This window comes from Grampus griseus (assembly GCF_964374135.1).
Source record: "Grampus griseus genome assembly, chromosome: 3".
Taxonomy (NCBI): domain Eukaryota; kingdom Metazoa; phylum Chordata; class Mammalia; order Artiodactyla; family Delphinidae; genus Grampus; species Grampus griseus.
In genome coordinates, this window is record NC_139019.1 from 7580636 (window position 1) to 7607994 (window position 27359).

Below are 27359 nucleotides of genomic sequence, written 5' to 3' on the forward strand. Positions count from 1 at the left end.
CATACTAACATAGAATTTACACCAAAAACATGGAATTCAGTCATGTGGGTTTATACTGAGCTTTCAAATTGAAGCATTTTAAAGGACTCACCCCCTAAGTATTTTCATTTGCGCAGTAATAACGTGCTTTAAAACTAGTCAGTATAAGAGAAGCACACGCCCTGAGTTGGTGACTACTTCACTGATTACAGACACACTCATTTCAGTAAAACTACAGAAGAGATTCACAGGATGCTGAAAAGAGAAGCCTTGAAACAAAATGATCTACATTCTCATTTAGAGGTGCATGTCTTAGTTTAACCGTCTGTCATTTACCAATATTCACAGATAATGAAGCAAGAGTGATTTTGCATATCCTTACTCCCCAAAGACATATATAAATGATGAAGAGTCAATAAAATAAACAGCTCACGCAAAAGCCCAGCTACTACTTCCTCCCAATGCCAATATTTTTTATACAGTTATTAGCTCTGGCTAAATACTTAGAGCCATGACTTTTAAATTTTCTCCCTCACTTTCCAAATCTAACTCACGCTGATCAGTGTGATATGCATTCTTTCACATCTGATGCTAACCCACAAGTGGACCTGTGATTAGTTAAGGTAACATACAGAACCTACTTCACAGGAAGAAATGATACCTGCAAACATTAATGGCCAATATGTTGAGACTGTGAATCATATTTTGAAAAGATCTAAGTATCTGAGATATATATCTTTTCCATTATTTTATGGAATGTGGACTTTTATAGGGCAAACATGTTTTCTCCATTCTGTCCACCTGTTACTACAAGTATGTTCTATCTTACTATTAGAGTTGGATTTCTGAAGAATTCAAGATTTCTGAAGAACCAGTTAAATCATTATCAGAAAAAATTGAAGCGAGGGACAATTTGCTTTTAATTTGGACTATTGTTACACAATAAACTAAACGAAGCCAAAAAATACTAATGTCAAATATTATGAAAGAGAATAATGCCTTCACTCTTACTTCTAAAAAGAAGGTTTTTGTTTTTTGGTTTTTGCTAATTCTCCTAAACTGAGAATAACAAAGTCATATTAACACCATTATCTAATATCTACTGTTCTCCAAAGAATGTTACATAACAGAGATTAAAACATAAAACGCTGCATCTTGCATCTTATCTTACTTGGCAAATATGAATTCATACGAAAAGTGTTCTTTTCTTTTGTATAAAAGAGAGAACCACTTCAGTGCCTTTCAAACAGAAACAATACTATAACTGTTTTCCCTTGTGCAGACTTAGAGATTTTTGTCTGTGTCAACATCTGATAAGAGAAGTTGTTCATTCTTCCTGTGATGTTTTCCTGTTCATAATGTTTAGTGGCAACAATAAGGTTACAGCTAATTAGCATCTAATGCAAACAAATGGCTTGAATTCCTTACTAGAATGACAAATACTTTTATGAGAAGTGATGACACCTCCAGAGAAGAGATAAGAACTTCATGTACAGTTGCATAATTATATATCCCCATGAAGCACAGATAAAACAAGCACACTGCTGTTATTCTGAGTGGAGCTTTCCTTTAGCACATCCCTGTATAAAAGCTCATTCTGTTGTTTTCATTTAAATAGAGATATCCATGCCTTCGCCCTTACTTAAACTCAAAACAGAATTGATACACTATGATACATTCTTTAGCAAAGTACACCCCATAATAACTTGGATTTTATGTATCATCAAGAGGATTTAGAGTTATATATCACAAGGAGGAATGTGTGCTCTATAATTACTAGGAAAATTATCAAGTGAAATGATTTAGATAAAGAGGAATTCCTAGTGGCTCTCACTGGTTTACTGATTTTGTTGAAAGTTAAATAGTAATGCTGCCTTCAGTAAACTCAAGAGCTGCAAGGGGCAGAGTTACAAGAAGAATATTTATCAGATGCCATCAAAATTCTTCAAATCCTTCTGCTGAAATGGCAAACAATCAGCTTCCCAAGTCTGCCTAATGTCCAAGTAACCTTTGCATTTTCAAGATAAACACTGGCCAAGGATTGGAAGGGGATAGTAAGAGGAAAAAAATGTGAGAGCTCTCAAAGATATTTCATTGCTTTATCCAGTTTCGCCAGAAAGAGCAACTGCTCACACAAGTTTATTAGGCCAACAGAAAATAGGAAAAATCTTATAGATTTTTCTGAAGACGGTTATTAAAAGTAGCAAAGTTACTTTCCTGAGGCATTTTTATTACAGTATATCAACTTTCCAGTAATGTTCAAATCCAGAATTAATTAAAGACTATGATTGTATAGCTTTTCTGTTGATTCACTTTCTACCTGACTAGAAGGCAGGATAAAGGGAAATTATGTTAAGAATGGAACTGAACTACCTATTGTAGCTGAACACATGTGATTGGATGTCACAGAATTTGAAAAACAATGGAGTAGGAAAATGTGTCTTTTCAAGATTGGCCTAAAACTGGGTGTTCCAGACGAATCACCTACTGTCTGTTCACTCAGCAAACTAGATTTTACCTATTTGACCACTTGGCAGCAATGGAGAAAAACACTTTCTCTAGAGAGAAATATGGATATCAATGGAACTCTCCAGTACCAGATTTCTCAAAGTTACTCAATTACTCCATTTGAATTAGATTATGTTTTAACCTGGTCACAACTTTTCTTTATTCCACAAGATGTATTCTAATCAATTAAACTTCTTTAATCCAGCCTTCTTGTTCTATTATCAAAGGAGATTCGTTGTTATTCTTTCATGCATCATAATTTTGGAACAAATCCCACTGCTGATTTATGAAGCCATCTTTCTGGCTGACTCCTTCTAAGACACTTTTCTCCCCACCCAAACCTATGTTTATGACAGTCAAAACGAAGGCTAGGGCTTCCCTGGTGGCGCAGTGGTTGAGAGCCCACCTGCCGATGCAGGGGACACAGGTTCGTGCCCCGGTCCAGGAAGATCCCACATGCCACAGAGCGGCTGGGCCCGTGAGCCATGGCCGCTGAGCCTGCGCGTCCGGAGCCTGTGCTCCGCAACGGGAGAGGCCACAGCAGTGAGAGGCCCGCGTACCGCACACACACGCAAAAAAACCCCAAAAAAACAAAGGCTAAGGGGTTCCACATTCTACATTTCAGATCTCAATGCAACACTCATGATCTTCTATCCTGGGGATTAAATCTTTAATTTTTGTCATCTCTTGTCTTTTTCTATTGCACCAGAGCCTAGTAGAGAAAAGGAATCATAATTCACTACCCCATTCTGTATTTACTTTATTATCTCCTTCATTATATTTTTCAACAGCAGACACGTAGCAGCGATAATGTGGTTACTTGGATATCCAAAGGCAATGAGTTTGAAACATCAACGTTTTAAAAGACACAGAGTTTCAGGGCTTCCCTGGTGGCACAGTGGTTGAGAGTCTGCCTGCCAATGTGGGGAACACGGGTTCGTGCCCCAGTCCAGGAAGATCCCACATGCTGCGGAGCGGCTGGGCCCGTGAGCCATGGCCGCTGAGCCTGCGTGTCCAGAGCCTGTGCTCCGCAACGGGAGAGGCCACAACAGTAAGAGGACCGCGTACCGCCAAAGTAAATAAATAAATAAATAAATAAATAAAATAAAAGACACAGAGTTTCCTGTTTGTGGCACAGCTTTTTTTTGTCTGTACATAGTTAGAAATAACATCTGTGCTATTCAATAATTTGCAGAGGTGTTGCTTTACACAAATGCACTCACCATTCTCTCTTTCACTTAATAAATATTCATTAAATACCTACTAAGTGCAAGACACTGATAGATAATGAGTGATAGAAGGAAAAACACACATACAGATAATGTTTGCACACATCAGGTATTAGTCTACAATAAAATATAAGTGAATTCCATCAGCCTAGATAACATCATGCTAAATCTGAGAATGCATCTGTGGTCATTTTCATTGTTGCAGTAGCCACGTTCATCTCAGAATCCAGTGGGACACTGGAACTTACAACATCATCAACTTTCAGGAATTGACAGTGCTATGGACAGACCTAGAAGGAAAGTGAGTAGGTTTACAGAAAATCATTTGACACCTGCTGAAACCCTGGGGATCTATGGAAGCACCTACTGCTTCATGACACAGCATACATCTCCCTGTTGTGTGCACACATTTGCTCAGGTTATGATAAACAGAGCTGGGATCTCAGGAGTAAATCAGATGTGAGAAAGAAAAAGATTGGCTCCTTTTATGATCGAGTTACATACATATAAATCCACAGTTCTCGGAAGTATATAAACAAAGTTGTGTATTATCACATTCTGCAGCGAGAGAAGTTAATTAGACAGGGACCAGCAAAGGCAGATACTTTTCATAAAAATGAAGAGAACAACATTCTAGGCAGATGGACCAGTACTCTTTCAGCAGATGGCTTTGCTAATTAGATACTGGCAAAAGATAACATTAAAAAAAAAAAAAACTAGTTTAATTACACAGTGCCAAAAATTAACAACCACCTGAGGGCTTTTCTTTAATATGTTTGCATTCATATTCTTATGGTATGGATTTCTGTGAAATGCTGGAGAATGTTAAATTGTCATGGCGATTATAAACAAATTGCCGGGGAATGTGAGACTGTATGTGTTCAAAAGAGAAGCAGAGTGCAAACGAGTCAGAACTTGAAACAACTGTGATTTTTATGTGACCTGACTCAAGTGTCAATCTAGTTATCCTTAAGCAAAGGCATCTTCTTTGCTAATGGCTTTTAGTGGTCACAGATGATGGGTTCAAAACAAGTGGCACTTGGGAATTCCCTGACGGTCCAGTGGTTAGGACTCCACGCTTCCACTGCTGGGGCCCTGGTTCGATCCCTGGTGGTCGGGGAACTAAGGTCCCGCAAGACATAAAGGGGTAGAGTTGAGTCACTTTGGACGGATTTGTCCAGCTTGCCTCTCTGCCTTTACTCCTTAGCAGATATTTGGTGTATCCGTTCACTTTTAATATCAATTTGCCATACCCCTGCACTTATGCCCATGGCAAATATAGGCAAGTCCATTTCATTCTTACTGGTGGCCTCCAAATCAGAGAAGTGGAAGGGGACTTTCATCATATCTTCTAACTACTGTTTTTTGGTTTTTGTTTTTAACATCTTTATTGGAGTATAATTGCTTTACAATGGTGTGTTAGTTTCTGCTTTATAACAAAGTAAATCAGCTATATGTATACATATATCCCCATAACTCCTCCCTCTTGCATCTCCCTCCCACCCTCCCTATCCCACCCCTCTAGGTGGTCACAAAGCACTGAGCTGATCTCGCTGTGCTATGTGGCTGTTTCCCACTAGCTATCTATTTTACATTTGGTAGTGTTCATATGTCAGTGTTACTCTCTGACTTCGTCCCAGCTTACCCTTCCCCCTCCCCATGTCCTCAAGTCCATTCTCTACGTCTGCATCTTTATTCCTGTTCTGCCCCTAGGTTCTTCATAACCATTTTTTTTTCTTTTAGATTCTGTATATATGTGTTAGCACACGGTATTTATTTTTCTCTTTCTGACTTACTTCACTCTGTATGATAGACTCTAGGTCCATCCATCTCACTACAAATAACGCAGTTTCATTCCTTTTTATGGCTGAGTAATATTCCATTGTATATATGTGCCACATCTTCTTTATCCATTCATCTGGTGATGGACACTTAGGTTGCTTCCATGTCCTGGCTATTGTAAATAGAGCTGCAATGAACATTGTGGTACATAACTCTTTTTGAATTATGGTTTTCTCAGGGTATATGCCCAGTAGTGGGACTGCTGGGTCTTATGGTAGTTCTATTTTTAGTTTTTTAAGGAACCTCCATACTGTTCTCCATAGTGGCTGCATCAATTTACATTCCCACCAACAGTGCAAGAGGGTTCCCTTTTCTCCACATCCTCTCCAGCATTTGTTTTTTAACTACTGTTTTTTGATTCTTACAAAACTGAAGTCATCCAACATTAGAGAAACATCTAACCTCAGACAGTCCCATAAATATGTGTTATAACTATTTTTTAAATCCTTATATCAAAGCCCAAGATTTTCTTCCACAGAATGATACCACATCAAACTTCCTTTGATCACTGCCGGGTGGAGCTGCCAACCTGTGAAACACTCATTGGGGCTTTTTGTTTTCTAATTGGGCTTTTTAAATTGAGGGCTGTTTTTTTTTTTTTTTTTAATTGAGCAGACAATGTATTAGATTCCTAGGGGCTTTGTAACAAAGCACTGCAAACTGGGGGGCTTTAAACAATGTACATTTGTTTTCTCACAGTTCTCAAGGCTAGAAGTCTAAAGTCAGCCAGAGTAGATTCCTTCTGGAATCTCCAAGGGAGAAGAATCCCTTCCTGGCCTCTCCCAGCCTCTGGTAGCTGCCGGCCATCATTGACCTTCCTCGGCTTATAGAAGCATCACTGCAGTCCTCACCTCTGTCGTTACATGGTGTTTCCCCTGTGTGTCTCTGTCCAAATGTCCCTCTTCTTATGAAAACGTTGGTATTTGAATTAGGGCCCATTCAATTCAGTAAAACCTTATCTTAACTAATTACACCTGCAAAGACTCTGTTTCCTAAAAAGGTCACATTCTGAGAGTCCAGGTGAGCATGAATTTTGGAGGGATCCCATTCAACACAGTACAGACAGCCAGACGTCGTGACGTAACGAATTCTGAAACTGACAATTGATAGCACACTGAGGGCCATTGCTCTGCTGCAAATTAGCTTCCAAATCTTACCAAAACACTGGTAACATTTCGTAAGACTTTGGTTATGTGCTAACCACAGCGCTAGGTGCTTTCTATACGTTTACCTCATGTATAAGTCTCTCTATAATTTTGTGTGGAAAATACCATTACGGTAATATTCCGGATGAGGACAGTGGCTAAGCCACTTTCCAAAAGCCACAAAAATAGTAAGTGGGGCACCAAGATTCAAATTTGGTAACCTGGCGGGAAGCCTGGGCTCTAAACCACTCTCCCTTCACTGAAATTGTCAAAGTAAGTGACCTTCATTACTGATTGTCACAGTTTCTTTCTTTCTTTTTCCCACAATTTAGAAAAATATATACCAAAAGCACAGAAGTGTGTGCACATCTAAGGTCAGAGCTGTAGGCATTCAGTAAATATTAATTAATCATAAAAGCCATCGATTCCCCTGTCATGGAATGTATTCATTTTTAAAGCCTCTGGACCCGTTCATGGTCCTACTATTGATTTTAAAGGGGACATGATTCATATAATGAAATTCTAGAGTTAATAACTGTATGGCCAGGGTATGATATAAAAACCTTAGGTTGATTTTGTGAAATTACACAACTTGAATATGAGAACACGGTCTGCTCTTGACACAGCGCAACGTTGTGCTTTTAAAACGGATGTTGAGATACCATCCCCTCTCTGCCACAGCCCTCCAGGGGCCCTTCATTCACCTGGAGTAAAAGTCAGAGCCATCTGGAATGTTCTGTGAAGTCGAGCCACTTATTTTCTCTCTCTCTGATTTCCTAGTACCCTCACTCCCACACCCTGGTCTTATCCTCAGACAAGGCAGACCTGTTCCCTGGGGCTTGTGCACCAGCTAGTCCCATTTTCTGGGACCCACACCCGGCTAATGCCTGTGCCTCCTGCATGTCTTTGCTCAAGCGTTACCTCTTCACTGGGGCCTATATAATTATGTAGGACAAATGGCAATTGCTCTCCCCACCCCCGACTAGAAGGTGACTTCCACTTGGACAAGCATCTTGTCCTTTTGGTTCACTTCTATGTCCCCAGGGCCTAGAACAATGCTTCACACACAAGAACTCAGTTGTTCAACAATCCACTTGCTGAATAAATGCATGGGTATAGAATGCTCTCCACGCGCAGCCTTGCAAGTGGCTCCAGGTGCCCCCAAGTGGAAGGGACAGGTGAGGCTTTGGAGCCCTTGTGCTGGCTGGGCATGACTACCGTGCCCTGCGCTTCTGCGGCCAGTGCCCTGTAAGGATTCCTCTTCCAAACCCTTCCCTGCATCCTGACAACAGGAAGAGGAACACCAAGGTGGGTGCAGAATCCACTAGAGCACTAGAGCACGGATTTCCACACTTTTTCTGCAGAAGACCCATTTTGTTAAGTAAATTCTTATGCCTAATCTCATATAAAAGAATGCAAAAGCGGTATGTACTAAATTCTTGTTATAAATATAATGCAAGAGGATAGCATTAAATCATTTAAAAAATGTGAGGTCCAGTGACCACTGAGTCATAGCACTCTCAGCATCCAGTCATTTCAGCCGCTTACTTTTGAAATAATACTGACGTATACAAATTAAGTAGTGTTAAACAAGGTCACCTTGGAATCTCAGTTAATTTGGAGTAGAATTTGAAATGACAGCAATTTATTCCCTGCTCTACAATATCAGGTTATCCAGGTAATATACAATAAAAGTTGCTTCACTGAGGACCGCCAATGCCTTAAAATTTTGTATATGGGGCTTCCCTGGTGGTGCAGTGGTTGAGAGTCCACCTGCCGATGCAGGGGACACGGGTTCGTGCCCCGGTCTGGGAAGATACCACATGCCGCGGAGCGGCTGGGCCCGTGAGCCATGGCCGCTGACCCTGCGCGTCCAGAGCCTGTGCTCCGCAACGGGAGAGGCCACAACAGTGAGAGGCCCACATACAGCAAAAAAAAAAAAAAAAAATTAATATAATGACTTTTTAAATAGTGGAATTAAAACATATGCCATGCATAAAATCCCTTAGCATCTATAGACATGTGGGGCTCCAGGAAGCATATTTGGTTCTAAGGAACAAGCATCTTTTATAAGCAATTTAAAGTGCTTGGAATGAACCTGAGGATGGAGAAAAAACAAAATAACAGAAAATGAGTTCTAATAACCCTACTCCTGAACATCAGCGAGCCCCTCTAGATGATTTTGTGAAAAAAAAACTTGCATTAGGAAAGAGGCCGGTATCAAAGGACATTATAATATCTGGTGTAATAGTTAGAATTATGATTGTCAGACACTGATACACCAAACAACTGTTATCCTTCCAAAATGTTGCCATCAATGAAAGCGTTGCTGGAAGGTAAGCCTAGTCAGAGCAGCTGCTCTTAGTTTCAAAGAAATTATTTTCATGCATCCAAGAGGGTTTGGTTTGAAAAATGGCATATTGTCCAATTTGTTAGCCTCAATGTAGGCAAAAGCATCTAATTACTAGAGAAATGACTAGTATTTTTATACATAAATTTGCTAAAGTGTTTGTATATAAAATCAATCAAGCATGGGATAAAAGTGTTGAAGTCAGAGTGGACTGACTTCTCAAGGACAAGCTCCCTAGCTGAATATTACCCAAATGTCTGAAAACTGTTGCTTCTAATGCCAAGTTTTCAAACATACAATTATGTCCTCCATCACCCGGATGATGCAATTCAAACATCACAAAATTTGTTATGTTCAACAAAAATTGTCATGTTCACTAGAAATTAAATATATGTATAATAACTGAATTAAAATTAGACATTGTAGCTAATGTAACATTTATTCTGCACATGCAAAGAAGTACCCTGAAAGGAATAAATTGATTATATAGTCATGAAAAATATCAGACCAAGATGAGCTTTTTAACACTACTTGAAGACTTTACAGGACAATGACAAGAGGTCTTGTAAAATAAAAAGTAAAAATATAGGAGGAGCAGCATATTGGCATGGGATGCTCTGTAGGACCTCAATCGACTGGAAGGGTAAACAATTTTGTGTCATTAATGTTGTGTTGGAAGTGTCCTCACAAAGCTAAATTTGTAGTATGGCTTTGACCAAAGCATTCTTATGTAGAGCTCTTGACTACTGGCAGTCACATTTCAGATCCATCGGGAAACTGAAGAGAAACAATTCTGGCCCTGATACAGAAATGAGTTTCCCAGCCATACAACAAGATTTTATTTAGGAATACAGTTAAAAGATTCAAAAGGAACTGTATCTCACAAATAACATGAAGGACCAAGGTTGTTATTTTGAGGCAACATGAAACAGACGTAGAAAAAGACTTCAGCAACCACAACATGAAGATGTGGCAAATAAAGATGTAGACCCCTGTAATTCTTAGAGTTTTATTTATGTGTCTTATAAAACTTAGAGTTTTATTTGATTGACGTTAAAAAATAGTTTTGTCTTTTCAAGACACATTTGTGATGGTGTGTGCTAGGTTTCTCTCGCTGGAAGCATAAGGTCACTTTTATTGGGTTCATCAGTTTGGGTCCTATATTGTATTGTGGCTAAGTCCTAATGAAGGCATTCTACCTGAACTGTGACCTTAAGAGTCAACATAAATGTAAATATATGGGTTTGTTTTTAATTTTTCCATCAATATTTTCTATCATTTTTTGAAACTAGCTTCATGAAAACAAACAATACTTCACACCCGATTCCTTTTCTCCATGGTTCTGAGTTAGAATGCGTTACTAGATTCACTGAAGTACTTATAAAGGCCAGATTATGGGTCCTTACTGGGGAGTTATTTTATACTAACCGAACCACTCATAATTTTATTATTCACGCTATAAACATTTGCTTCCTGAGAGGCACCCTACCACTACAAAGATGGACTTTACTTCAACTTCAGAACATATTGATCTATTTGCCAGATCACAAGATATATGGAAAACCCTTTTTAGCAGCCTTATTCAGCATCAGTTCCATAAATTTCAGTTTGCAGCTGAGAGAAATGAACATTAAAATGTGTTTTGTGGTTTATAATATGGGCAGTTTCATTTCTCTCTTATTTTACATAAAATGTGTAACAGGGTGATATACTTCTGTTCAAGAAACATTATTTATAATATTACCACAATGTTAAAGGAGAACTTAATGAACATTATTGATATATTCACTTCCCAGTTAATATTTAACAGTCTCATAATTTTATGAATACCTGCTTGAACTTACGCAATCAAATAAATAATTTAGCATCCAACAGCAATGTGTGATTTTGCCATTTATTTCTTCAAGAATTTGTCTCTCTTCTATAGTATAATCAGTTTATTTATGTGCCAGGGGGAATATTATCATAACTGTTACTAAAGTCTTTGACGAGAAAGAGCTCTATCTCGTAAACAAGGCCAAAAGTGCTTCAAGTATCAGAATGAGAGCTGGTGATTTTTCTGACATATGCAATGTCTACGATATTTGGATTGAAAATGGATATTTTTGTTATAATTTTACAATAACTTGAGATAAACATCACTCAGTTCCCCTTTACCCCTTTCCATCTGTTCTCAGTAGATCTTTTGCTCTGTGATTAGCCTGAGTTGGTGATTAATTGCCAGGTGTCGCAACTTTACCCAATTTTGTGTGAAGGAATCTGATTTTGATCTCTATGGCTCTGAGTAGCATCCACAAACACAAATTCGTGTATGTCTTGGGGTGGGGCCTTGTCGGTAGATTTGAATAATGGCCCCTGCAAAAGATATTCATATGGTATTCCCTGGAACCAATGAATGCCACTTTGCAGGGCAAAAAGGAACTTTGCAGATGTTAAATTAAATTAAATTAAGGATCTTGAGATGGGGAAATTATCCTGTATTATTCAGGTGGGTCCTAAATACAAATGCTTCCTTATGAGGGAGGCAGAGGCACATTTGACAAACAGCAAGAAACAGGCAATGTGACCATGAGGCTGAGATTGAAGGCACGCAGCCACCAGAATCTAGAAAAGGCAAAGAAGAGATTCTCCCCTAGAACCTCCAGAGAGAGCGCGGCCCAGGAGACACCTTGATTTTAGCTCCATAACAATCATTTTGAACTCCTGGCCTCTAGAACTGTGAGAGAATAAATTTCTGTTGGTTTAATTCCCCAAGTTTGTGTTAATTTGTTACAGCAGCCATAGAAAAATGAATGCAGACATAATTACACATGAATTACTCATATGTGCTGTGTGCACACGCATGCGCGCGCGCACACACACACACACACACACACACACACACAAATGATTTTAACGTCATCAGGTGAAGAAATTCACCTCCATGTTTCTGCCAGACACCTGAGTTGGTCTCTGTACATAGGAAAGATGCAGTTTCCGTTATGCAAGGTCTGTTGGGGGGATACTTGCAGTGGTTTGGGGAGCGCTGAAAGCACCTGACCCAGGTGTGGTTAGGGATGAATCAAGGGAAGTTTCCCAGGACGGCAAGGCTTGAGCTCGACTGTGAAGGAACTGACAGTGGATGTTCATGAAAAGGGGAGGAATCGGCTATTATGAAGGCCTGCAATGGGAAGAAAGTGTGTGTCTGTGTGAGGACCTGAGTCCCTGGGGCGGGGAACAGAGAGGGCCGTGGCTTTTTGAGTTGGATGCAGCTCAGGACAGGCCTCACGAACCATGCCAAGGAGTTCAGATATTTTTCCTGAACTACAAGAAGCCACAGATAAGATGTTAAGCGAGATGTTGGCATGGTGAGATCAGTAATAGAGAAAGAAGTCCCTGGGGATGTGACAAGGCCTGGAAAGGAGCGAGGTAGGTGAACAGGAGATTGGCATAGAGGCCACTGCAGGCAGCCAGTGGGCAGATGTCAAGGGCCTGAAATAAGCAGGGACAATGGGATACAGAAGAAGTGTTGAGTGACCAGCCACCTAGTCGTGGGAAGAGCACTGCCTGTTGAAAAAGTAGATGTGAGGGAGGGAGATGCCCACTCACCTGGCCAGACAACTGGTGGACGTCAGTAGCTCAAAGCTGTCTAAACTACACTATGAAACTGATTCCACCCACTCCTCTGGCTAGGTCTGGGCTAAGCACTGTACACAATTCTGGACTGCCTTCTTTCAACCCCACAAGTAACCCCCGTCTCAGAAAAATTACACTACATTTACAATGCCGTTTGAAGTAAAACATAATAGAGCCGTAAATCTACTATCAAGATCGCAACGTAGTTGACAAAAAACCAAATTCATAGGACGCTTTGATCATCATACTTTTGAATCAAACATGCTTTAGTTCATTGGTAATAAATTCTGGTTTTTCAAAACCACCTCAAGCAAAAACAACAACAACCAGAAAAGCAAACCATATTCATCAAGTGAAAGGTGTCACTAACATTATAGGAATTCATAGTAGTTCAGTAAAAGAAATTCTCTTTCAAAGTCACACAGTGACTTATTTGCTTAGAATTCTGCATCCTGAGATAAGCAAGTGAGATGATATAAAAAAAAAATGACACAAACGGAAATGAAAAATGAGGGAAAACTTATAACCCTTGACTTACAGGACATTTAATAAAGCTCAAGGAGTTGAAATTTGTAAGTGGAAAAAATAAGGAAAATACAATAGAAAAGATTCAGCTTTCACGTCTGTTAGGAAGATTTCTCTTAGATGGTCACATATGTGGAAAATTCTGAGAAAGAAACATGCTATTAAAAAGTGAAATATGTATTCACTTCCTAATCAGCCCAATTCAGAATTCACGCTGGAGTTTCAGGTATACTTGGATTTCAATTATTAAAATTCTCAATATCACCAGAGGAAATTTAATGCCATTTTTAGGGAACAATTTGGGCCTGACTGATTTTTCAAGTTGTGATTTTGAACGAATTCATTACTGCTGACCTTTTGAATCAGCATAGTGAGTTCAGCCAGACCCAACAGACAAACATGTATGCAGAAAGCTGTCAGTCAATCTGGAGCTGACACAATGTTACAAGAGGAGCAATACAACAGCAGAAACCAGGAATCAGACAATGAGTGACAGTAAGACACCCTCAAATACCTGCCAGAAAGATATATTGGGGAAAATATTCTAGAATTCCTGATGGGGATGATGTCTGCTGTTCCCTCACCATAGTCACATGAAGCAGGCACTAGTATTAAGTTCATCCTACATAGTAGATCAAAAGGTAAACGACGTACAAAGTTCTCCAAGCTATTAAGCAGATGACCTGGGATTTGCGCCCAGGCCACCTGGCTTTAGCATCTCTGACGTCCGCCCATGGGCTATGGTCCCTTGCTTTAGAGAGTAGGGAACTAGGACCGCCCAGATTCCTGATGCCTTTCTGCCTCACCAGAGTCCTAGGCAAAGATGGAGTTTGCTTGCTTTGAACTTTTCAGAGGAAATAAAATGTGTTGCTTTCTCTTTGTAATAAAAAGAAGAAAGGCTCTTGGTGGGAAAACGGGAAATAAAATGATTTGGTTGAAGAGATGATGCCTGTTCACTCCGCCTTTACTGAGACTTTGACAAGACCATTCCTAGTTTCAGCGTTGACTCCGTACCATACATACTCATTCATTTGAACGCGTTGGCAAGCATCCCCCTGCCCGTCCCCTCTGAGCTCTGAAAGGGCACGGAGAACACAGAAATCCATTTAATTGAGAATAGTCTATCACTCTGCAATTCTGTTGAATTGTTCAAACTCATTTGAAATAATATTCAAGGTAAGACACAGAGCATATATGAGAGGATAAGTGTGTCTATAATCCCAAGGAACCACAGGGCCTGGGGCACTCCTGGGTGCTTATACCCGCTGGGAGCTGGCCGAACCGGTCTCTCCTAGAATGTCACTCTTCCTCGTGTCCAAACAGTCTCAAGATTCCCCTTGCTGTCCTCTTACCAAAGGACCCAGCCCTGCAGAGTCTTCCTAAATGGTTCCCAGGTTGTCAACCCTGCCACCATTAAAGGGGGAAGCCAAACCTTCCTCCGGAAGCCATCACACAGGCTGTAGCAAAGCACTGGCTCTAAAGTTAGTATTTTCTAGCACAATCATACCCTAAAACAGCCCTAACGTCCCTGAAATAAGTGATGCTAACAGAGGTACCCTCCTCATTTCCTGAGGCCTACAGGTCTGATTGGGCTGAATAATTAAGCGAAGCTGCTTTTTCTTACTTGTTTTTCCAAACAGGATCACTCTTTCCCGTACACGTCTATATGTGCTCTCACCCAAGGGAAACTGGTCTAATGGATTATGATGATGGATAATTAGGTCTCTTAATTATTTTCTTAGGATTATTGTAGCTGTGAAATTCAAGCCACGTACACATACATTCAAATAGCAATGATAAAATATTTAATTGCTTTTTAAATTTAGAAATGATATCTGGTTTTGAGAACTATCTCTGTCCGAGCGTGTTCATCATTTTTCTTTGCATATTCAAAGACCTTTTCCATCTATTTATAACCATTTTGATTGGTTTACCTTCTATGGTGGTCTGACAAATGTCATTTGTCATTGGTTAGATTTGTGTTCATGTTAATACACAATCTGGGTGATTCGACCAACATATAATGCTTAATTACCCAATTTAAATCGAATCTATTTAAAACATGGATGCAGTAAGTCCAAATGTGGCCTATAAAACCTCAGAATTTCACCTTTTCTAGATATCCGACCCTGGGCGTTTCTACATTTCATCCCTAGGGCTTCTCTGTCAGTTCTGGCTTTTCCTTTAAACAGTGATGAGTCTCAGGAGGGAGAAGCTCTTAGCTTCAGGACGAAGGTTTTACGTTGCCATTACATCAGTGATAAACAAAGTTATCATTGCATAATAGTCCTAAGACGGCAAAGCAAACTTTCTCTTCTGATGCTTAACAACACTAAGGACGGTCCTTGAGGCTTGTCTGTGTTTAATATGAATGAACTCGTGAAACAGGAAATATGGATAAAAGTCCTGTGTAACCCTTAATCATTTGTAATTAGTTCTATGCCAAGAACACACCCCTCCCCCAGACAGGCAATGTTAACTATCCAGTCATATTTCTACCTAACCCAGTTTACAACTTGTAAACTTATTTATCTAATATTTTACTGACAAAGAATATTCTGTCTGTGACAAAATTTGGGATCCAACGGGCTCCTTTCCAAACCCTCCTGCATTTTAGGAATTCCGAGCCTAGCAGAGGTGACAGAAAAGTCAAGAGTGATTATAACGCAACTTGGGAAGTAAAAGTGTACCCTGGGAAAGCATGGAGAAAGGAAGACACTGGGTAGAGGAAATGGAGCGTCACACGAAGAAGCTCAGCCAGGCTCACATCTGAGCAGGGTTGGAGGAAAAAGGGAGGCTCCTCGGGTAAAGGAAAGGGGCAGATGCTACCTGGGAACAAGGCAACAGCATGTGTAAGGTCTGTGAGAAGTGAAAAGGCATCTCACGGTCAGGGAACTGCAAGAACGCTGTACGGCTGAAGGCCCTGAGGGACGGCGGGGACCAGCAGGCTTTGATGCTGGAAAGGGAGAAAATTCAGACCGTGAAGTTTCTTAGATGATGCAGTTTGAAAACAGACACGTTTACATTTAAGGGGTTTAAGTAGGAAAGTAATATAATAGTTTACCTACATTAAGACATTAATCACAGTATGAGGCAGGGGAAACTAAGGCCCGGAGCATTGCAAACAACTGACCGAAGTCAGGAATATGATCAGATAAGCAGTTCAGAAATTGACTGAGGAAAACAGATTGAAAAAAATGAGAAAACAGAAAACAACTCATGAAAGAACATTACTTAGTTTAAGCCCATGGGGGATAAAGCGAAGAGGCCAAATTCAAGAAGCCTGAATAAGGCAGAATCAGGTGTAGAAGTGGGCAGAATGTACAAGTACAGGCTCCACAACGGAGATGGGAAACACCACAGACATCGAGTGCTGTGGACAGAACGTCTTGAGTCTGTTGTCGGAGATCAGTTTGAGGTGCTGCATTCAAATGGTGGTGGTGCTATGAAAAAGTATTCTATTGTTCAGGAAGGAAGCTGAATTGGAGGTAAAGAAAAAACGTTTATTTTGAGCTTTATATTGTCTTTGCTGGGGAACACAGGGGCTATAGTGATATGAGTGGCTCAGAGGTTGTGATTTGGCTGTTGTTTTGTTCTTTTCTGGGAAGGGAATGGAACAAGAAGTTGCAATAGCTCACACAATCACGAATCTGCATTCTACATGCTGATTAACAGGCAGGGTCCATGCCCAGCTGCCGATCGTATTACCGTTATAACTGAGGATAAACCAAGACCCTTGTGTGAAACACTCTTGTTCAGAGTGAGAGATGAGTTACTGGAACACAAAGACGCATGGCCAGAGCACGGTGACATTAGGATGAAGAAAACTCAGTGCAGGTTGTTCTTCCACAGAACAGAGTGAAGCGTCCATCACAGCAGTTGACTGTCTAAGCGTTTTGTTAATGACTTCTCAAAAGCATTAGAGACTTGATCTCTCTTCTTCTAGAACCACCTTCTCCCCACGCTCTTTGACTCTTATTGTCAAGGCTGTCTTCTTCATTCACTAGTTGCTTCTTCTCAGCTTCCTTTTTCGGTTCTTCCTCTGCTGTGTTCCCTCCAAATGGTGGCCTGCCCCTGGCATCTGCCTGGCACTCTCATCTTTCCTTCTTGAGGACGATGACCTGGTCCCATGATGGTGAAAACCATCAGTACAATGTCTCTCCATTCCTATCCATTGCCAGGAAGTATTCATTCTTCTAACCCTCATCCATTTCCAGGAACTATTCATTCTTCTAACCCTCTCTTGGATATATCCCATGGGATAATCAAAGGGGGTCTCCAGCTGAATGTATCCAAATCACCATGCATGGTTTCCTTCAGTGTGTCCCAAATTGTTTCTCCCCACCGTGTTCCCATATCACTACCCACTCAGTTGCTCGAGTAAAAAATATATGAGCCATCCTTGATTCCTTTTGTTTCCTCATTGCCAACATCCAAGCCACCAGCAAATCCTATTGACTGTAACAGATATAAAAAGATATCAACCCATCCATTTCTTTACCAGTATCTCATGTCTAAACTGCTGCAACAATTTCCTGATTGGTGTTCTTCCTCCAACCTTGCCCCGTTATAACCCCTTCTCTACACCTCAACAAAAAGTATCTTCTTAATATGAAAATTAGACCATATTGAATACCTTCCTGTGGCTTTCCACTGCACTTAAAATAAAACCCAGAGTCCCTGGCCTTGTTCACACACTTCATGAGATTTTACCACCACTTCTCTGACCATGTGACACCATTCCTCTGCCCCTTGACCACTAGAAATCAGTAACTCGAAACTTTTTACATTCCTTTGGCTCACCAAGGTCATGCCCTCTTCTGGTCCCTTGGATCTGCTGGTCTCCCTTTCCAGAAATCTCCTCCCCTCACCTCTGCCTGATTCCCCATCATTCAGACATTACCTCAAACATCGCTTTCTAAGGGTGGGCTTTTCCCGACCACCTTATCTACAGAGCCCCACAGACACTACCAATTGTATCACTGCATTTGATTGTCTAATACTTTCCTTAACTATCAATTGAGTAAATGTTTGTCTCCAATGGTTATCAAATTTCTAAGAGAAGAAAGTCCTTCTCTCTGGCTCACCCCTTTACTCCCTGCACTCAGAAGTCTGCCTGCCACATAGGACATCCTGATAAGAAAATATTGCAAGAAAAAATGAATCTAGGAGTTCAGGAAGGCACAATGACTTTGCCTTTAGAAACTTTCCGAACAGAAGACAAAATTTTGTTTTGGGGTGGCACGTGGGATCTTCATTCCCCAACCAGGGATCAAACCCGTGCCCCCTCCAGTGGAAGCATGGAATCTTAACCACTGGACCATCAGGGAAGCCCCTGGAAGGTAACAATTTTAAGGCAAAAAACCTCATTGCATTTGTTATCACGTGACCTTGTTTCAAGACCATAGGTTTAAGATGAGTGTGAAGTTTAGGCAAATCATTTTGCACATCTATATAATGGGAATAATAATCCCTGTTTTTCTTGTTTCATTAGATTGTTGTAAGATGTGAAGAGATGGATGTGAAGCTCTCTATTAACTCTAGGGCAAAGTAAGTCAGTAGTAGCTGGGCCTGGGATCTTCTGTCTTCATTAGGCATTGGAAAGCTCATTCTTGTACTGATGGATTTGCTGCCCATTGAGTGGGTGTGGCATAACCAGGGTGGTGGCCATCACCACCTGGCCCTGAAGAGTTTTGCATCTGGCAAGAGTATTTGCATCAGAGAATGACTCCTTTGCAAGGTAAAAAACACAGAGAAAACTTCTTAGCTGTCATCTCTATAACTTCCTCATAGCAGCCTGTAGTAAGACATTCAGATTGCTCTACAGATGAAAATCAGCTCACTTTTTGCTTTCAATAGGATACATGGTGCATGTACTATTACACTGGAGAAAGAGCCACACAATTATTATAACAGGAAAGAGTAAAGCTCAACATACCTGGCAAACTATATATATATAATATGTATGTCTTTTTTTCCTACCAAATGAAGTTACACTGAAAGCAAATCAAATGAAATAAAAGCTTCTGTGTCATATCTACAAATGTTCATCAAAACAGACAGCTCCAGCACAAATTGTGTGGTTTATATTAGGGACTCGGACTCTGTATGGCTCTAAAAAATGGATTATAATTTCTCCTTGGAACAAATGAGGTCAGTGAATAATGTTTAGAAAAAATGAAGCCCCCTACCTTCTTCCTCCCCCGACGTGAGCCACAAGGCAGCCCTAGCGATTCTGAAGCCCGGCACTAGGACCTTCAGCGGCGGGCAGTGGTGCTGGCCGTGGCTTCCAGATGTTTGACAGGGGCAGCAGCAAGAGGCATCAGTGGGATGTGTCCACAAGGTGCAGGGGTAGGTTACGGAAGAGTGAGCAGAGGAAGGCGGGTTCTAGAGCACTCTACACACGGCAATGGAGGCCCCCAGGAGGCACAGAGAAGGCTGGAAGAGGACAGGGTGGGCCCGGGTGATGTCACTGCACCCTATGACCAGCCGCCGGCGCCTACAGCAAAAACCCAGAGGTTTGCCCCTGCTGAAGACTCATTTCGACTCAATACTGAAAACTGGCTGAGAAGGGTCACTGAGGAGAAGAGTTGCCAAATGTCACACCGCTACAATAAAATAGAAATGTTCACGCTGATTTGGAATCTCTAGAGAAGTTACAAGTCTTGCCCTTTTCCCATCACATAGGTTCCCCAGATGCTAGTTTGAGGTGTAACTCTATGTATTCATTTTAGTTCTTAAATGAGAGGGCTTGGTGAACCAAAATTTCACTACACAATAAAAATCCTAACTACTGGGTTAAAAACGTATAGCTCAAACTTACCCAGTCTCAGGGATGGTGTTATATTACCTAACGAACACTGATAGCCAAGCAGGCAGCCTGCCAAACAAGGGGAGGGACAGCAGGTCTATCTGTCAGTCTGTCTTCTCCACTTGCAGACTCAAGGCCCAAGTCATTACCGCCATGGGCCCTCTCTCTTCATTTGCTCCAACCATCCTTGGGTCTGCCTGGGGGTGGAGAGGCCTGAGCAGAATCCTGATGAAGCTGAGGACCCTGTGGGACCCGCCCGGGTACAAATCCTTTCCATGTCCCCCGTTTCTTGTTTGTAGCAAACAGGCTTCATTCAGCCTCCTTGACCTTCCCTGAGCTCCAAAGGGCAGATTCAAACAGCTGCTAATCAGGGAAGGGAGGGGATGCAGAAACAAAAGAGGAGAATTCAAGAAACTACAGTGCAGACAAGAGAATGAAGCTAAATGACTTATTCAAGGGCACTAGGCCAGCCAGCACTATGCTATTGATTTAGATTAATAGTTTTTATTTGGCCAGTTGGATTGACCCCCAGAAAGTGAAAAAAACAATTATCAAAGAGCTCGAGTCAAATACAAAATGGATATGAGCTTTTATGTTAATATAATTTCCTGATCCTGGTGCCATATGGCAAAAAGGAGGTTGCACTGATTGAGAAATGGGACATTAAGTGTTTAAATAAATAGCACAAGGCAAGCAAGTGATACAGTTTTATAAAGTACTTTGAACTCTGACTTCCAGTCAAGTATTTTAACCAGAACTCTCCAAGCAGCATTCATATATATCTTTAATATTTATTTTTGATTTAAATTCCAGGGTAACTTTATTTTTTTTTTCTTTTACCTAACAAGTATGTATTTATTTGACTTACTGTCAGGAAGCTTAAATACATTTGTATTGGCATAGTTACTGAGTTTTAAGTGTCCAAGCTATACATTTCTGAATATGGAATTTCAGATTATAAATAAAAAATTCACATTTATATTCTTAAAACAAACGAACAAACAATAGTGCAGCATTGGGGCAGTGTCCTGGTTGCTCCTCAAGGAATATACGTAACAATACCTTTGAGTTCTTCTGCAGGAAATAAGGCCCTCACCCAGATGGAGGATGGTAACTTCAGGCTGAGTACAAGATTCCCAGAACGCTGCCCTGTTACCTCACCTCCAACCAATCAGAAGAAAGTCTGCACACAGTGGAAGCTAACGAAGGCTCTGACCCCCCCGCCCAGATGATTCTTGCTTTAAAACTTTCATGGTCATGCAGACTCTTTGGACTTGGTTTTCGTACACTAGTCTGCCTTCTCCTCAGGTTGTTGGCTTCCTGCATAAAGCAATCTTTCCTTTCCAACCAACACTTGTTTCTCGAGTATTGGCCTGTGAGCAGCGAGCAGACGAACCTGAGTTTGTTAACACTAGCAATGTGAGTTGATGGAATCTTTTCATTTCTCTCTCCCTTGTTATTCTTTATTGGTTAATGGGTATAAAAAGCAGCAAAAAATCTTAAAAGGTCATAGTGAGTACTGAAACTGAGCACGCCTAAAACTGAGTTCCCATGCCAAGGTTGATTAACCTCTCTATCCAAAACTGTACTTCCTTGTCCCATTCCTGTTTCCCTCAGGATTAAAGAGTATCAAAGAAAATAGGAGATTGAAAGGAGCAGAACCCCGAGGCGCCTTCCCGGGCACAAAAGCCCCTCCATGTCCCTCATCTTCTGTTTGTAGAAAAGGATTTAGTCTCCTAGTTACTAATTAGGGAAGTGAGGGGAAGCAGAAAAAACAAAAGGAAAAGTGGTCAAAAAAGAAAAGCAATGATAACTTAAACAACAGTTCAGTGATAAAACAGAGACTTAGTTCCCCCTCAAGGGTTATACATAACAATCTTTATGATGCATGTCTTTGAGTTGTTCTGCAGAAAATAAGACCCCCAACCAGGTGGGATGGTGACCACACGTTGACCACAACACATAGACCCGAGACTGGTTGGAGCCAGAAGATTGATGATTAAGATTCCAGAAACATCACCCTGTTCCCTCAACACCAACTAATGAGAAGAAGGTCCATGAGCTGCAGCCTTCACGCCAAATGTTGCCTTTAAAAACCCTTCCCTAAAAACCATCAGGGAGTTCGGGTCTTTTGAGCATGAGCTGCCTGTTCTCCTTGTTTGGTGCTCTGCAGTAAACACTGTACTTTCCCTCCCCACAACCTGGTGTCAGTAGATTGGCTTTCTTGTGCGTCAGGCTAGCAGACCCAAGTTTGGTTAGTACTAAGAAGCATTTAAAAATGGCATTTAATACAGAGCCTTAATTAAATTTAATTATTTAAAGAAACATCCTTTTTAATCCCCTTCTAATCCTTCAGGTATCTGCCTTTAACTTGGAAATACAGCTACAGTGGAAGGGATAAATGCAAACAGCTACTGGGCAACAGTTTGCTTTTTATATTCTTAAAAGGTTCATAGTAACACATCTTTCCATGTGTGTGGACAAGAAATTGTTCTTTGCTTTGGAGGAGATTTGAAAATAAAATTTCAAACAAATGCTTAAAGAATTCCAAATGATTTGAAAAGCTAAATCCATTCAGTCAAAAATGGATTTAGATTAATAGTTTTTATTTGGCCAGTTGGATTGACCCCCAGAAAGTGAAAAAAACAATTATCAAAGAGCTCGAGTCAAATACAAAATGGATATGAGCTTTTATGTTAATATAATTTCCTGATAATTTCTCTCCAAAAACAAAAAAAAAAAAAGATATCTGCCAAAATAGTCTGTTCAGAATATTAAGTTGCTTATTGCAATATTTGGAGAAAGCTGGAACAAACAGTGCTATGCATTAAGCAATTCATGAAAATTTGTTATCAGTGTGTGATACAATGAGAAATATATATTTGGTCTTTGTCCTGTCCTTCTCACCCTCAGTTCCTGACACAGAGCTTCTAAAACCCTTGGAATTTCCTGAGTGATAGGAATATCTTTCATTATTCATAACAAGCTACTTTCAACCACACCTGAATTTATGTTAATAAGATGACTCTTGATGGGCCCAAAGATGGCTTCAGGATGCGGACTCATTGCCGGGTGAAGCAGCCCTGTGATTATAAGGTTGGAACTTACAGTCCTGTCTGCAGAAAAGGGGAGGGGGGCTGGAGATTGAGTTAAATCATGAACACCCAGAGATGATTTATTCATCCATGCTGATGTAATGAAAGCTCCCCCAAATGCCTAAATGACGGGGTTCAGAAAGCTTCCTGGTTGAGGTCAGTGACCACTTCAAGGCGCTGGGAGGGTGGTGTGCCTGGAGAGACTATGGACTCTGCTACACACACCCTCACCCGATGCATTGCCTTGCCCGATGCATCTCTTCCATTTGGCTCTCCCTGAGTTGCATCCTTTATGATAACCTGGTAGATGAGTAAAAGTAAAGTGATTCCCTGAGTTTTGTGGACTGCTCTAGCAAATGAATCTGAGGAGGGGCTGGTGCAAAGCCTTGATTTACACCTGTTGGTCAGAATACAGATGACAACCTGGATTTTCTGAAGCAGGTATCAGTCTAGTTGGGCTGAGTCCTGAAGCTGTTGCAGGGGCTGGCAAACTCCAGGAAGTTGGTGTCAGAATTGAATTGAATTGTAGGAAACCCAGTTGGGGTCAAGAGAGTTGGAGAACTGTTGGTGTGGTAAAAGTACCCCTCATTTGATGTCAGAATTGTTGTGAGTACACACAGATCAGACAATGAAAAGAATAAAATTGTCCCTGCCTTTTCACTTTGTCCCCCAGGTTCACTGAAGACACTGGAACACATGTATCTTGCCACTTAACCTTTATCTATGACTTGAATTTAGCTTGCAAAACATAAGAGAACATGCTCTTTAATGCCTATGACTTGTCCTAGTTCCCCACCATGTGATTACATGGTGAAAATCAAGTTGTTCCTATTGATTACACTTGGGTTTTTAACCATGAACTGCTCTAAAAGACGTCCATCTTGGCATGGGTTTTCCCTCTTTCACTTTGGTGTTTTTTAATATGCAGAAATGTTGCAGAAACAACCTCAAGTGCCATGAGGATTTCTCTTTTCTCAAACACATGCTCACCTCATCTCTCCCTATCTCCCCTGCAGAGATTAAGAGGTGAATTTAGCTTGTAAATCTACTTTTGTTGTCTTTAAGCAAATTGTAGGGTTGGAAACTCTCAAATGGTGGCTATGTGCCTACTTTCTTTTTAGGAAATATGGGTCAGTAATGAAAGATGTAAACAAACTTAAATTCAAGTCTATTTTGGGGAATTATATTGTAAGACCGGAAGAGAATAAAACATATCCTCAAAATAGATCACTTAAGTTTTAGGTTAGGTCTATTATTTCCTATTTGAGACATTTCACATTTGCCCAACACAGTCCTATAAGCCAGGAGGAATGGGACTTGTGGAATGAGGATAAAGATGATAGAAAGAAACAGGGGCCAAAAAGGAGGGAAGGGAGAAAGAAACAGAGGCCAGGAAGAAGAGGGGAAATGGGTAACCTAGAAGCTAAGAGGGTGACAACGAGGAAGAGGGAGGTGGAAGGCATTAAACACTGGGCCTCCAAGTAAAAAACACATTTTGTTTCAATAACGTTCTAAGAAAATCCCAGAATAAGGTACCAGAATCAGCACTTGATGTTAAAACGTGGCCACACGTTCCGGGAACCATTTTATAAGGAAATAAATTCAAAACTGATGTCGGATGAATGACTTGAGTAGAAAATATCCTCTGGTCCTCAGCTTTGAGATTCCAGGTTGGTCAGCAGTGGGGCATCCTCACATTTACACCCTCCCTCTCACTTCACCTGTGGGTAACGTTCAATGTTTCCTCAGTGGATGCTGGAGACTGAGATGGAAACACAAAAAAGGAAGGGCATCTCTAGTTTTATAATTTTGTATATCCTATTTGAGGACAAAGAAAGCTACCTTCCTCTCAATAACGACAATATCTCTTTAACAAAGGACCTTCCTTGGTACCTAATATGGGATGTTCTCAAGATTTGCTGCCTCGAACGTGGAGGGAAGTGAAGTGAAGAAGGGTGGCCTGTGGCCGAGAATCAAGTGTCTTTATCTACTAAGTAATTTATCCTTTATTTGGAGCCCCCGAAAGGTGAATAAGATTGTCTTTGATCTAAAATTCCTTCTAATCTGACTCTTGGGATTCTCCACTGTAATGTATACACACTTTAATATTTAGGAATAGAAAAGTACGGAAAGAGTATTAATATATGAGCTGAGTGACCAAAACAATGTGTGAGTGGTCCATTGGGATTGCAAAGAAGTGCATTTTTTCTTTTTTCTCGAGTGTCGTGGTGTAAGGCCTAAAATTAAGGTCTACCGTTATGTGCTGCCTCCAAATCTGGGGGAAACCTGGAGGGTCTCGAATGGTGTCACTGCCAAGGTCTCCTCTGCTCTGCCCCAGTGAATAAGGTCCCTTGGCCAAACGACCCTCCTATCACAGGACCAGGCACTGTTCCTGCTCATCCTTGTGTCGCGGCTTCAGTTCCCTGTCAGCCCACATGGTTATGCAAACAAGCCCATCACATCCTCCTGTGGGAACCAAGGGGCACCCCACCCTTTGATACTATAAAGCCTGCTTCCCACAGCCCCGGTTGTTCCCTCCCTTCCCAGTGTGGCCCTGTGTGGCTGCAATGTCTTCCTACCCCAGTTGTGAGTACACGTGACTCACAAACTGTTATCATCTCATCTGTCCAGTGCTGGGTGTCCTGTGTTCAGCCATCTCTATAACCCTGATGGCAGGGGATCTCCTTTCTCACCATTGGGGTGAAAGAAGGCAATTTAAACAGACATCATCTCCAGGGTTAGGCTAAATGAAGTTCAACTGAGCTGCCCCCTCAGCTTCCTTCCAACCTTCATAGGACTCGTTTCCACCCACATTGAATGTCTGGGGTCCAGACACGGGAGCAGCAAGCCCGAGTCCGTTCACCACCACGCGCTTGCAGGAATGTGAGGCACTCCACTGGCATGCTGTGTTTTCATGTTGAGGGCCTGGCATCTGAAAAATGTGGGAAGGAGAAGGGCAGTGCTTTGCGGAGGACGACTAAAGAGGAATTGCTAAGTTTTAGTATTCCTCTTCCCACAGCAGCCCCTCCTTCCAAGCCTCTCCCACATTTTCTCCCACCTCCACCAAAAAACCCACTTATCTTACATTTCCCAACCTGCTGGTGAACAAAGGACATCAGTGCTCGACTGCTCACTGTGTGAGCTCTGAATGTTGCTGGCTCTACGTCTTCCCTGAGGGCATCACAGGAGAAGCTGGATCCTTCAAGTCTCTGAACACAGGTTGATGTTTCCAAGGAGAGAACCATCTTGTCCACAGTTTTGTGCTTTGTTTTGATGTTTCAGATAACATGGAATGTCAGAGTTCACCAGGGCACATTCCAAAGCATTGAGAGGGTTTCTGTATTTTCTAAGCATCCTATAAACAGAATCTATTGGCAAACCTCTACTTGTAAATACTGTTAATAAAGAGGATGAATAGAAACATATAATTTGGGGGATACTCTGTCATTTGTGACAATCTCTAGAGGGCTATGTCTCCATGAATGTGACTGCTGCACATTTACCAAGTCTCTATCAATATAATGATGTAATGCTTCATTGAATAAGCCCTTCTTATTTAATGTAATTTTAGGCTACAGTGGAAACTTTTATCAGGTCCCTTAAGACATTACTAGAAAACGATATGTTACGTTTAAAGCAACCTCTTCCCACCCTCTTGAGAAAGAATGTAGGAAGATTACAGCAGTGAAATTATTGCAACTACTCTCTTTTGATAGGAGGAGGCAAGCATGATCAGACTAAATATATCCTTGTTTCTCCCAGAGTGATGCAGAGAATTCGATCCATCCCAGAATGCCCGCCACACTCTAGCCTCCCTCTGAACAGACCTTGTGTAACTCATCATTGTACCCCCAGGTCAGACTGCTGAACAAATTAATACAAATTCAACTGTATCAAAGCAATATTAACATGCAAGATTTCAGAGGCTCTGGACATTTGAACAGTTAAGTTCAAACACTGAACATCAAGCAACTAACTGAGTACACAAGAAAGGAGAGAGACTTAAATTACGGCCCCTTGTTAAATTTTCAGAGAACTCCTTAAAAATCCCATATTAAAGGTTAACAGGCTGAGGTTCAGGCTGAGTGAGATATCTCATTGAACCCTGCCCAGCTAGAAAGTGGCAGAATCAAGGTGAATTGCTAGGTTACTGGCTCATAACACTAGGATCTTACCATGTCCCTAGGTACCCACACTACAAACAGTAGGATGAAGCTCTTACCTGGCTTTCATATTCAGAAAAGATTAGATTCCTATTTC

At 41.1% G+C, this 27359-nt stretch overlaps 1 protein-coding gene across 1 annotated transcript in view; it reads right to left on the reverse strand.

Annotated features, from left to right (window-relative positions):
* Positions 1-27359, reverse strand: part of SEMA5A (semaphorin 5A) — a 349482-nt gene that overhangs the window by 171435 nt on the left and 150688 nt on the right. The window lies entirely within an intron of this gene.